The sequence below is a fragment of the Triturus cristatus genome, chromosome 4_1 (genome assembly GCF_964204655.1).
Source record: "Triturus cristatus chromosome 4_1, aTriCri1.1, whole genome shotgun sequence".
In the NCBI taxonomy this organism is placed as follows: Eukaryota; Metazoa; Chordata; class Amphibia; order Caudata; family Salamandridae; genus Triturus; species Triturus cristatus.
This window is the reverse complement of record NC_140585.1, coordinates 953,257,010-953,269,213: the sequence shown is the minus strand read 5'-3', so window position 1 is coordinate 953,269,213 and position 12,204 is coordinate 953,257,010. Positions and strand designations below refer to the sequence as shown.

General features: G+C 45.3%; 1 protein-coding gene across 4 annotated transcripts in view; it reads left to right on the top strand.

The window, feature by feature from the left end:
• Positions 1–12,204, top strand: part of LOC146855889 (protein NEDD1-like) — a 305,997-nt gene that overhangs the window by 165,072 nt on the left and 128,721 nt on the right. The window lies entirely within an intron of this gene.

The window sequence follows — 12,204 nt, the reverse complement described above, 5'->3', positions numbered from 1 at the left end:
ACACACACACACAGGTAAAACTTTACAGGAAATGTTTAGGGTTTTTCAACTGTATGGGTCACAAGCAGAATATACAATAAACAGGGCAAATCATGACTTTATCCGATAGGAAGAAATCTAGAAGAATTGGACCTCCCACGATGCCTCCACATAGACAGAGATGGGTTCCAACACTTGGGTCAGGGACAGAGAGAGTAGCCTAAACCGCAATATTCGGAGAGAGTGCTGGCAGAATTCTGCAGGGAAGTGGAACGATGGAAGACTTTACCTCTCATGTTGTTGTGGTAGGCTGCCATGTACAAAATGATAACCCTGCCTAAACTCTGTGATATCATTCAAAACACCTACCATAAAGTTCCAGAAAAGATCTTTATTACAATAGATAGAGAGGTCTGCAAACTATTAGGGAGTGGAGGACCCCTGAGAGTGGCAATGAAAATGCTCCAGTGAACCCAAGACATTGGGGGAAGAGCCCTTCCATAGGGATTAACGATTGGTGCCATGCCCCTGGAGACCACGCCACCTATGCACTTGAATGATCACAGTTCCAGACTAGCTCCTACCTACACTACATGTACAGAGGGAGTGTGCTAGGGAAATTTCTACGGTAAAGCAGATGACTAGAGAAGCCTGGGCAGCAGCAAGGAGGTACATGAGTTGGGACGAAAGGGTCACCTGAGAGACTCCCGTTTGTGAGGGGTCACTGCTGAAAGAAATATGGAAACTAAAGGGGTTCACGGCCTGGGAGTTGATTGGGATTTCCAAGTTGGCAAATCTGATGGAGGTCCCTGATCTTGTTTGGCTCCCTACAGAAAGAATACCAGTTGAGCAGGACACAATATTTTATATACATACAACTTAAACATATGTGGGAGGTGGAGAAACTGGAAATTGCAGATACCCCCGAATACTCTCCACTAGAGGCGAGGCTTCTTCAAGGATAAATAGAAGCCTAAGCAGTCTCCTGGACTTGTAAAACAGTCAATAACAATGTACCTGACAACTTGACGAAATGGCCAGGTGGGAAAACAAATTTGGAGAACTGGACGGCATAGACTGGGTAGCAGCACTGATGCACCCTAGAGAGGTAGCGATCAAAACCAGACTAAGGCTGATTAAATATAAGATCCTACATTGAGTATACTACGACGGGGCTAATATCCATCGAATGGGTAAAGTGGAATCCTCGAAATGTCTCATTTATGATATGGGGTGAGGCTACTTCCTACACACCCTGTGGGACTGAACTAAAATGCAAGCATACTAGACCGGCATACTGGGGGAGTTGAACAAGATACTAGGAGAAACCGTCCCAGCCGACCCCTATTGGGCATTCTGACAGAGGTAGACGTTCCCCTTGACAAGCTCCTATATAACAATCTGGGCCTAATAGTGGCAAAGAGTGATGTGGCAAAGTACTGTGGAGCCGTGGAGCCGTGGAGCAGCCAATCCTTCAGAAACGGAAAACAAGGATGGATTTTTACATGGTAGCGGAAAAGATCACAAAAAAGGCTAGAGGATGCCCGATGAAGTTCCGTAAAATATGGGGTCCCTGGATGAAAACTATGGTACAGACCTGGGAGATGGAGAGGAGGGCCCCTACAACTCTGCTTCAATATCATAAATTATAACCTGTGTATCACAATCAATCATGTATTGATTATGTAGGCGCTGTGAATTACTTGAACTTGTACCGTACTCATGCAAACTCGCTACTGTATTTCCACTCCAATGCAGTTGTGATTGTTGGTGTGCTGTTGAGGACCTCATATTGCTTGTTTAAAAATTCAATAAAGATATTTAAAAAAAGAAATAGAATAGGCATTGGTTTCTGAGATGTTTTTATTTAAAATGATACCCAGCCTACAGGGATGCCAAATCTCAATATCCCTCGGCAGCTCACATTCTTAAGCCTCGCGTTGTTCCTTTTACCATTGTGTTGCTCGAATGGGAAAAAACTCCACCACAAGATAATTGGCAGATTTTGATGGGAACTCTACATTACGAGAGTAACATGGAATCACCAAAATTCTCCAATTACGCTTGTGGAATAAAAATTCTGAACAGGGTTTCTTTAGATCTAGGAAGGTGCTTTTCCACAGTTTTGCGTAATATTTTAAATAATTCTGTGCAAACGATAAAGATCCCTTCTAAATGCAATAGCCATCGATTCGTGTTTTTCATAAAATCATGAGTGCTTGTTGCTGGATGTAGATATCATACACTCCAATCAAGTGGTAAAATTTGTGGTACTGTTAAGCACAAAAAGAGCCGCTCCCAGTCAGGTGACCTAGGTGCTACAGTGTTAATTTGTGAGTGCAGGCATCTCACAAAAAGTCTCACACACCACCTGGTGTCATGCTTCATCATTAACCAGTCCTCGCCCTCTAAAAACTTGGTTTGATAGAGGGCGGGCATACGACTGAGGACAGGGATGCACTTCTAAACTAAGTGGGGGCCCTTACATACAGAAAAGTGAAATTAAAAGGCCATTTCAGTGTCAAACCAATTTTAATGTAACTGGCATCTGTATGGTAATTCAAATGAATAGTCGGTGTGTTGGGGATTGTATTGCCCCTCCCCCCACCACTGTGGTGTATATGGTCGACATGTTTCTGGCTGTTGGCCCAGTAGGGTCCCTGTCATTTATCAGGACCTAAATATTCAGAAAAACAGGCTCCACTCTTGGAAACTGTAATCCACATTGCTTACCCTAGAAATGGGATTAAAATGCCCCATAGGAGGGTGAGGGAGGAAGACCCCTTTGGTCAAGCGCTTTATAATAAGGAGAAAAAATGCAAATACAACCAGGTGAGGACTCTGATAAAAGCAATATTGAGACACAAATGTTAAGTAAAACGTGGAGGGCTGAAAAGTACAATGACAAAAATGCACATTCTTTCACACACACTCTCTCATACTCTTACGGTTTCATGGTGCATCCTCCACGTCTACACCTAAGTCTCTGCTCCTCACCTCCTCGATGATATGTGAGGGGAGCAAGTGTAAGCTATTTATAGTGTTCGCGCTAGACTGCCAATGTTAATTGGCGGTCTAATTAAGTAGAATTGGCTTTGGTTTCATCAAGATCCCGTGTCACCAGACAGTGCTACTGAATGAACCTATCCTTCTCTAAGATTAGAACAATATCATAGTTGGTCATTATAATGAAGCTAGACGCTCACCTAGATACCCGGCTCCTACACCACACCTAACACAAAGTTTATTATGCCATCTAGAAGCGAACCGATTGGTACAGGGTACTTGAATCCTGGGAGTGCGCTATCACTGTGATGGAATCCCTTCTTTCGTCTTTTTTATGAACTAAAGTTTTTTCATTCTGCAAATGTTTTAATAACACAGAGCATGATCATAGTTTGACACACAGTTGTGTTACACAGACTAGCACTGACGAATCCAAGATGAATTTGCTTCCCCTTGGGCGTACGATCCATTTCTGCGGAGCTATCTTTATTTCACTGCCAGTCTGCAGAAATTCTAAGAAACCGCCTCCAGGGAACTCTTGGCAGGCCGTGAAAACAAGCGTGGTTTCGATCACTATTTGAGAATTTCTTGCAAATTAGCCCTACTTTATTTTTCCTTTCACACGCGCATCACTCACATGCGCACCCAGCGATACAGCTCCTGTGCTGCTGGTACGCACATGCGCTACTCATAAACACTTCTCCTTTACACGGAGTGAAGACGGGACTACACATGCTCCTCCGTCATCGGAATCATGTGTCAGGCAAGCCCGGGCCGACACCGGATGTCCTTTTAAGGCCTCCACTTTGTATATACTTCACTCCAGGCAGGTCAGGCACCATTCAGTAGCACCGTCTGGTGACACCGGATCTTGACGAAATCAAAGCCAATTACACTTAATTAGACCACCAATTGACACCGGCAGTCTAGTGCGAACACTATAAATAGCTTACAGTCACTTCCTTCACATATCATTGAGGAGGTGAGGAGCATAGACTTAGGTGTAGACGTGGAGGACGCACCATGGAACAGTAAGAGTATGAGAGAGTGTGTGTGAAAGAATGTGCATTTTTGTCATTGTACTTTTCAGCCCTCCACGTTTTACTTAACCTTTGTGTCTCAATATTGCTTTTGTCAGAGTGCTCACCTGGTTGTATTTCCATTTTTCCTCCTCATAATACAGCACTTGACCAAAGGGGTCTTCCTCCCTCACCCTCCTATGGGGCATTTTGATCCCATTTCTAGGGTAAGCAATGTGGATTACAGTTTCCACAAACCAATAAGTGCACAGATGAGTGTCACGTATGTTGCACTTATAGCCACTCACTATATATGCACGTGTATATGGCTGATTGAAAGTTGGCTCAAAAACTTTAACCTTGGTACTATTTTGTTTTGTACTTTTCTGTTTTTTTCTCTGACAGGCTTGAATGCATTAGCCGTATAAGAGTGGAGCGTGATATAGATCACCCCACCTAGTGGAACCCTCTCACCACAGTCTGGTGAGAGTGGAGCCTGTTTTTCTGATTATTTAGGTCCTGATGAATGCCATGGACCCTAATGGGCCAACAGCCAGAAACATGTCGACCATATACACCACGGTGGGGGGATAATAGAATCCCCAACACACTGACCATTCATTTTAATTACCATACAGATGCCAGTTACATTCAAATTGATTTGACATCTGCAATGGCCTTTTAATTGCACTTTTTTGGTTGTTAGGGCCCCATTTAGTTTAGAAGTGCATCCGTGTCATGAGGTGGATGCGCGCCCTCTATCAAACCAAGTTTTTAGAGGGCGAGGACTGGTAAATGATGAAGCATGACATCAGGTGGTGTGTGAGACCAGTTTTTCTCTTTTTGTGAGATGCCTGCACTCACAAATTAACACTGTAGCACCTAGGTCACCTGACTGGGAGCAGCTCTTTTTGTGCTTAACATTATATGTTGGAGGCTGCCTGCTCCTAGTACCCTGTGACTCTGGTTCCCTTCCCTAGATCTTCTCTGGGGCTTTGGTGGTTATACAACATTTGTGGTACCCCAGGTTAAAAAAAAAAGATGCAACCTTTTGTTGGCTTATCACATTTCTTTTCAAGGATCTCTATTGTTTCAGTAGGGCACTTGGTTACACAAACACACCAAGAATTGCACATGCAAATCACTGTTACACTTAAAACAGACACAGTCACATTCAGATACATTTTACCTACACACAGACACATACAGGCCCACATAAAGAAATCCCAATATATTACAGGCTTATGTTATACATCATTCAACAAATCTGTTGCTCTTACTCACAATCTTTAAACACCCTGAATGCCCCTTTTCCATGCAAAACATCACAAAGAAAGTGTTAGCATTATCAGCAGTAATTTGGGAGTATTGGAAGTCACAGGTGTTTGTTGTCTTTGCCCCGCACTACCTATGAAATGGAAATCCATGAAGAAAATTGTAAGTTTCAACTCTGTGTCTTTTATGCTCAAACCTTACTCTCTAGCATGATCATCCTACTGGAACATGTTTCAGTTTAGAATTTATCATTGACACACAACTTTGTTACATTCAAAAAATGGCCATATGTACATTTACAGAAACTGAGACCAATGCACAGGATAAAGACTCTTTGGATGCAGTTCACTGTCATTTGGTGTATACCTGCGCTAACAAAGCAAAACCCTTGGTAAACATGTTTTTTGTTGTTGTTTTATATAGCGCAAACTATTCCTGAGACATCGGATATCACAGCGGTTTACATGAGTACCAGTTTCGTTACATACATTCATTTTGTTAGGCACGGGGAGATTACGTGATTTGCCCAGAATCACAGAATGTTGAACGTCGTTGCCGAGACTCCAACACAGTTCCTCAGCTTTGAGGTCGACCGCTCTAGCTGTAAGGCTACAGCCTCTCCCAAGTTAGGTGGTTAGGTGAAGACTTCTGAAACATGCAGCTCAAAGTTTCAGCATGAACTCTCTGGAACACAAGGTCATGGATGATTCTCAACCTTATACCCCAAAGCCTCTGATGATCTACCACCTTTTAATATTTGGACCTTGAATCTTGAGTATGTACACAGTAACCCAGACAGAGGACAGAGTTATTTGATACAGAATCAAGACTGCTTATTAAAGATTGTTAGAAATGGGATCTCTGGTTGGCTAAGGCTTGCGCCAAAGCCTGGCAGAGACCACCACTCCAGTCAGGGCAAGGGAGTTACACGCCAAAGATAACCCCTGCTCACCCCCTTGGTAGCTTGGCACGAGCAGTCAGTCTTATCCCGGAGGCCATGTGTAAAGCGTTTGCGCACGCACACAGCAACAACATCCCAGGCACACCACAAAAGGAACTCCACACAAGGTTATATCAAAACTAGCCTTTGTATTCTCATAACACATTAGAATAGTACTCGCATAATATACATTGTGCCACCTGGCACTAGGTCATATTTACAAGGGATTATTTACACCTGGCAGGGCCCACTGGACCACTGTCAGAACCATCACAAAACAAACTTAGTATAAGTAAGACCTATCATAAACGTACAACCAGTAACCACTGGTAACCACTGTACTCAGCATCAGCCTGTAACATAAACCACATTACGCACAGTATCACATTAGGTGCCAAACACATTGTACGCCAACCTCATCAGTCTAACATATTAGACTCTAACCTCCTAAGTATCACTCACATTAGAGGTATACTCACTGTAGGAAATAATCTCACTGGCATAAACACATTACGCCCATAATCTCATCCCTAAACGCATTTAGAGGCACGAATCATAGTAGATTATCACATTTCCTACTATTACATAAATAACTGACCCCCTGGCCAGCTGTCCTTCTCAAAGGAGCTCAAACGCCCTGTATCCAGAATGTCAGGGCTGCTGCCTATGCAGCAGAATCCATGTGCGCCATTGCGCTAGGGCAAAGGAGTGCATCTCACTCCTATCTCATCTCTCAATGATGCCCCCAAAGAATGAATGGCCTAAACGTTGCAGCTACCCACTACTTGCTGGGCAGCTGTGTATAGCAAATGAAGGCCTGGGTTCTCACTGGGCCCTTGGGGTCCCCACTAGGACTCTGTACGAAAAGGAATGTGGGCAAAACGTTACAGCTTCCCACTGTCAGGGGGGCAGCTGGGGCCTGAGCACAAGCACCGACAATGTGCTCCGATCTGGAAGCCCCCACTGGGCTCCCTGGCCTTCTAATGCCCCCCTTGTTGGAGCGCACAGTCACTGGTGCCTCGATCGGCACGAACACTGGGGAGAACACGGGCCCCTCTGGCCCTTTAAACAACAATGTGTCCCCTTCGTTGGAGCGACCCCCTTTCAGGCGGGGGCCGCTCAGTAAATAGGCCGGAATACGGGATCCAACACAGGACCTCACAAGGCACCCCAACACGGACAAAGCCCCTACTCACCGGGGCTGGCGGGGGGACTCCGCTCCGCTGTGGCTCCGGTCTCTGCTTCCCGCTGTGGAGACTTCACATGGGGAGCCCTCGAGGCTCCGGTCAAGCCTCTCTGCCCAGGGCTCTCCTCACTTCACCCGGGCCCCCTCCTGGGACACGGGACTTTTACTTCCAGACGTGCGGGGCTCTCCTAAGCTTACGGGAGCCCCGCTCTGACTTCCGGCAGCCTGCAGGAAGTACCGCCCTTAACTAGCGGCCCGGAGAAAGGTTCAAAAGCGGCTCGGGCCGCTGCGGTGAAACGCGGGGTGGGCTCCCGTTTCAGGATAAAGGCATGCAGCGGGGTGGGCACTCGCTGTTCAGAACCCATAAGGCGGGGTAGGCTCCCGCCGAATAATAAGCAAAACTCTGCGTTAAAACGGGGTGGGCACCCGCGATTTTAGGCATCACGGGGGGAATCCCTACTTCGGGATTCCCTCTGAGAAGGGGCTGCAGCTCAGCGCTGTGCAGCCCCCATGCTCTGCTCCTCTTCTGGGAAAATAAATCGCTCTGTAGCAAAATAAATAAAGCGCTCACCAGTCGCTAGGATTACCAGAAGTCCTAAAGGTCCGGGAAGATGATCAGAAGAGCAAAAGGGGTCCAAAAAGTCCTTTCAGGCATCAAGGGACAATGCAGGGCCCAGGGAGGCAAGCCCTCATGGCAGCACCCCATGGGCCCCAGCAGCAGCACGCTCCAGCAGGAACAGCACACCAAGACTGAACATTTTTCTGGGGTCACAGCCCCTATATTTATACTAGCATTTCCCTTTGTGTCACAGCACATGGCTTGGGGATACCAGTCAGAACTGGTTTAGGGGGGATTTGGAGCACTTTGTTTGCCAAGCCTTTGTCAGGTGGAGGCTAGGTGATCAGACACACCACAGGGGGCAGAGCCAGCATTGTACAGCCTGGGCACAGTCCTATTCAGAGTCAGGGGATTACTCCTCCCACCACTCTTCCTCCAGGTGTCCCATTTAGCTCAGTGCTGACTCACCCTGCCCCTTCTGGAGCCACCCACACCTCTCAGCTCGTGTCAATCACAAGCCAGACATGCAATTCACACCAGGCAGGCAGACACACAGCACACAGAAATGCCAACTTCTAAAAGTGGCATTTCTCCACCAGTCACCATAAATCTGCGCACACCATTGCACAGCATTTATCCTCAAGTTAATACATACTAAACTCAGCCCTGCACTCCTCTCATACCAGGAGTTACCATGGACACACTTATCCCACATGCATTCCTATGGGAGGGCAGGTCAATCTCACTACATGTACATAGAGAGTGCACGCACTTTACACTGGGCCACAGTGCTAAAGTGCCCGGAGGCCTAAAACCACCACCACCATGTCAGAGCTTCTGGCAAAAAGTTCAGGGGTGAACTTGCCAAAAAGGGCCAAGTCCAACAAAGATGTACTATGATCTTGATACTTGGCTGTACCAGACGGCAGCAGTTCTTAAACTGATGCCTACTCAGCGGGTTTGTGACCGTTTACAAAATGTAAAGATTACAAGATTACTACAGTATATATGTACATAAAAAGCAAAATGTAAAATAAAAAGATTAAGCGCTCTGTAAATGTGAAGGAATCTGAAGTTGGAGTCTCAAAATTAAGTTTGTATCCCTAGCTTGATTTGTGGAAGCAGCGACAGTACCACAAACAGATTCTTGGAAATGCGCCACAGTATTCCTCCTAAAGAAGAACTGGAAAGAAGAGATAATGCTCATCAATGACAGATCCATCTACCTGCTAACCTACTCAGCCAAAGTCCTGAAGAAATTGACCAGCAAGTGCCTAGCCAACTACCTCAATGAAAACCATCTTCTTCATGTCATTCAATTTTTGTTCCCAACCAAACCACTGAAACAGCCCTCATTGCTGCAACAGATGACCTCATGATCACAATCATGCACAGAAGAGACACTGCAGCCCTCATCCTACTGGACCTATCCTTGGCCTTCAACACTATATTCCACCGCATCCTCCTCAAACAACTACATGAAACCTGCATCCAAAAACCCATCCTCCGCTGGAAGTGCTCCTTCCTGGCTGGTTGTACCCAGTCAATCAGCCAGGTCCCCTACTGCTCAATCACCCGCAACTTTATCTGTGGAGTATGGCAAAGCTCATAATTCAGACCAACCCTCTCAACACTTATATGATCATCCTGGCCAACCACATCCATGTAACCCACAAGTGGCAGTGAGAGCCCCCCACTGTCCAAAAGAAGGGGTAAGAGAGGTGAGGGTGAGGATACCTCCTCACTGTTTAAACTCTACTCACAACAGTGTATCCGGACCCCAAGGTGGCTCCTAAAGCCTTCTCAACTTCTTATGGTGGTGTGTACCGCAACAGCGGAAAGGAAAAGATTCCTTTTGTTATTTAAGCCTCACACACCCTATTGGTATCATGCTTCATCATCAGGTTCACCCTGACTCCTAAACGTCAGGGGGGGCTCAACCGTATTTCTAGGAGCTCTTAAGGGATGTAGGCCAGGGGGACTTAAAGATAAAAATCCTCCTGCACCCCCAGGTATCCCTTTATTAATGGGGATGTAGTGGATGTTAAAAAGATAATAAAAGCGGGTCTTTTTTGGAGGTTATGGTCCTAAGACCCTAAAAAACTGCTTCTGTTTAGCATATTGCTTTACCTTTTACAAGTCGTACCAAATTTTGGAAAGCTCCAAACTTCCCATTAAAATTTAGATTTCTGGATTTCTTTTGTTTGAGAATTGAATAAAATATTTAATAATTTGTGTATTTGTTCTTTCTATATTTGTGTCAGTATTTGTTTTAATTGTTTTGAGGTTCAGATTGTAGAATTTGCATAGGCTGGGGCAGTACATAAATTGTAATAGAATGAGTGCCTGTGCCCAAAGCTCTGCTCAGAAACCTGCTGCCTGTGATCTAAATGTCAGCGCACCTTATACCAAGGCTGCATAGTGCTAAATCGAAGGTATGGTTCTTCCATCCACTATCAGACACTCCCTGCCCCTTTATCTCACTCGTGCAGGTTTGTGCTTTCTCCCTTTGCCATGCTTTTTCCGTCTGTCTATTGTTACTTCTTTCCCATTTGTCTGCCGTTCTCTCTCTTGCTTGTAGTCAATGTCTGATGAGGAAAAATAAATGTGGGCACGCCAAATGAGTGAAGCCGGGCTCCACCGACTGAAATTAATCACTGGACCGCCGTGCCCGGCTACCAGTGATGACTTCGTGGTGGTCCCCAGAAGTCAAAGAAACACTGCCATGAGCTATTAGGACCATCAGTCCACATGTACCAGATCGACGTGAGCTTTGAGAAGCAGACTGTTGACAGCATTGGTAGATGTAACAGATGATGTCTGTTTGAGTGCCGTTTATGAAGATATATGCAGGAAATGGAGCCAACTGTACCCACGTTTCTGCCATACCCTAAATGTAAAACAAATCAAGCTCTGTAGAACCAGTTGTAATGCACTTTCTAGATGCTCCTCGTTTCAGACTTGCAGGCTTTGAATTCGTATCTGGGATTATGTTTTTTTATGCAGAGCCATCAGCAGATGCCTATACAGTATCAGTGCTACTGCATCCTAAGGCCAGCTGTCAAAGGTTCTCTTGTCACCCTCCTAGGGCATCACCTCGTAATGGGGATGTATATCTATGTAGGTCAGAGGTAGTTTAGTCTGAGCTTCACCCACATCGGCATGCAAGGGGAAGGCAGTTCAGAGACATCGCTGTGTGAACCTGATGGGAACATGCCTGCTCTCCATCATCCGAAATCTTGCTAGGCTTTGGGCACATGAGTCCTTACTGATCCCAAAAGTCCTAGCTCTTGCGAGTGTTTGGCACTAGGACATTGACTGTCTCTATCATAAAAGTTCCTGCTAAAGTTCGTCCAATATGGCGTTGGCCATGTCCTAACATTTATATTTCTTACCAAGGTTTGGGCACTAGAACTAAGCCTGTCACTTAACAATCTAGTTGCTGCTAGCTTTTGTGTACGGTGGTCCTGACAATCTCCTAACATGCTAGTTCCTATTATCACATCTTAAGTTCAGGAAACGCTCTAAAGGCCTGGTTATTTGTTCATTCCTCCCAAAATAAGTTATGCTGTTAGGTTATATTTTCGATCACAGCACAGGATCTTTTTCAGTGCCATGATTTACTGCACTTTAGAAGAACCCATCAAATAAATAAATGACACAGTGTGGGGCCTGGCGTGATTGACACTGCCTCGGGCCTGCATCCCAATGCCTATCCTCAAGCACCTTATCCCAATGCCTATCCTCAAGCACCTTATCCCAATGCCTACCCTCAAGCACTTCATCCCAATGCCTACCCTCAAGCACTTCATCCCAAGGCCTACCCTCAAGCACTTCATCCCAATGCCTACCCTCAAGCACTTCATCCCAAGGCCTACCCCCAAGCACTTCATCCCAATGCCTAGCCTCAATAATTTGTTTGCATCATTGTCGCTCTGCTTTGTATTGTTTACAGTATTCTACATATACATTTAGTGTGCTTTTGCATCCACCACATGGCCTTGATATTGTGTTTTCAAATTGTTATGCATTTTAAGGTATGGCTCACATTGGTCTCCTTATGTCATTCTATAGGTGTTTACAGATTATTTCCTTCATGAAAATAGTTTTGTTTAAAAGGGTAGACTTGTTGAATATGAGCATTCATTTTAAACCACTATAGTGTTAGAACATGTTTTGCAAATTGTACTAAGGGCTTTATTACGACTTTGGCGATCTGCCAATGGGAGCGCCACTGAGG